This window comes from Budorcas taxicolor, chromosome X (genome assembly GCF_023091745.1).
Source record: "Budorcas taxicolor isolate Tak-1 chromosome X, Takin1.1, whole genome shotgun sequence".
NCBI classification, from domain to species: domain Eukaryota; kingdom Metazoa; phylum Chordata; class Mammalia; order Artiodactyla; family Bovidae; genus Budorcas; species Budorcas taxicolor.
Genome location: NC_068935.1, coordinates 105,148,948 through 105,150,171, shown reverse-complemented (window position 1 = coordinate 105,150,171; position 1,224 = coordinate 105,148,948). Strand labels below are relative to the sequence as shown.

Here is a 1,224-nt window from a genome sequence, read left to right as displayed (position 1 = left end):
GGAGTGGGTTCCCACACCCTCCTCCAGGGGATCTTCCTGATCCAGGGATTGAACCCAGGTGTCCTGCATTGCAGGCATATGCTTCACCAACTGAGTCACCAGGGATGCCCCCCAAATTGCCCAGTACAATGTTACATATCAACCCTTAGTGAAGCCTTTAAAAAAGCAAACAGGTTGGAAAATGGGTTATAGGAGGCAAATATAGTATCTGCCTTTAGAGCTATCAACTCAGGAATTCTCTCAATTACAGAATCTTGCAGAGAAGTTATTTTTCTTTCTCAAAATCCAGTGATGACAACATTCCTTACTCCAGATCTGGCAATTTTTTTCATCACTTTCTTGTGAATCATCACCTGCTCCATCTACTTCTGGTTAATCTACATTCTCATCACCACCCATGTTGTTCATCATCTCAGAGAAATGATCAAAATTAGACATGTCTGCAACTGAATCACCTGCACAGTCTTTCCAATTATTGAAGTTCACACTAAGCCAATTAAGCTTTGCCCTCTCTTTTGTTAACCTTGGCCATGACTGGCCAGATTCTCCTTTTCACAATATAAAATTGATCTGTCCGTTCTTTTATGCTTGGAATCATTTGGATCAATACAGTGAAGAATATCAATTTCATTTAAATATCTAAAATGATCAATTCCTCCAAGACAACTGAATGTAAGTTTGGAGTTCTCAAAATTTACATTAACATCTTGACTGTCTTCAACACAAAATTCAGTGAAGACATAGTTCCTTTGATTGTACCACTTTGGAGAAGCAGGCTGTATCATGAACAGGGCAGGGGCACTGACTAACGGGTGGGTGAGCCTCTCCAGTGGCCTGGAAATGGAGGTTTTCTCCTCAGCGAATTTTAATACAGCCGGAGTTGAGATGCACTGTTCCAGCCCCTCCTCTAGCCCCATGCCACTTCCCAAGGCCCAGCCCTTATCAACTCCCAATCAGGTTATTGCAGTTACCCCCTAACTCTTTTCTTGTTTCCGTTTTGTACATAATTTTCTTTATTTATCTAGGCTGTGCTGGGTCTTCATTGCTGTGCAGGCTTTTCTCTAGTTGTAGTGCTGGGCCTCTTGTTGCAGTGCCTTCTCTTGTTGAGGATCACAGGCCCTAGGGTGTGTGGACTCAGTAGTTGCGGCACATGGGGTTGATAGTTGAGGTTCCTGGGCTCTGTAGCATGGGCTCAGTTGTTCCATGGCATGTAAGAGATTCTTC

The 1,224-nt window shown here is 43.2% G+C and overlaps 1 pseudogene; it reads right to left on the bottom strand.

Annotated features, from left to right (window-relative positions):
* Positions 1 to 304: 304 nt before the first annotated feature.
* LOC128069594 (prostaglandin E synthase 3-like) lies at positions 305 to 917 on the bottom strand (annotated as a pseudogene).
* Positions 918 to 1,224: the final 307 nt, after the last annotated feature.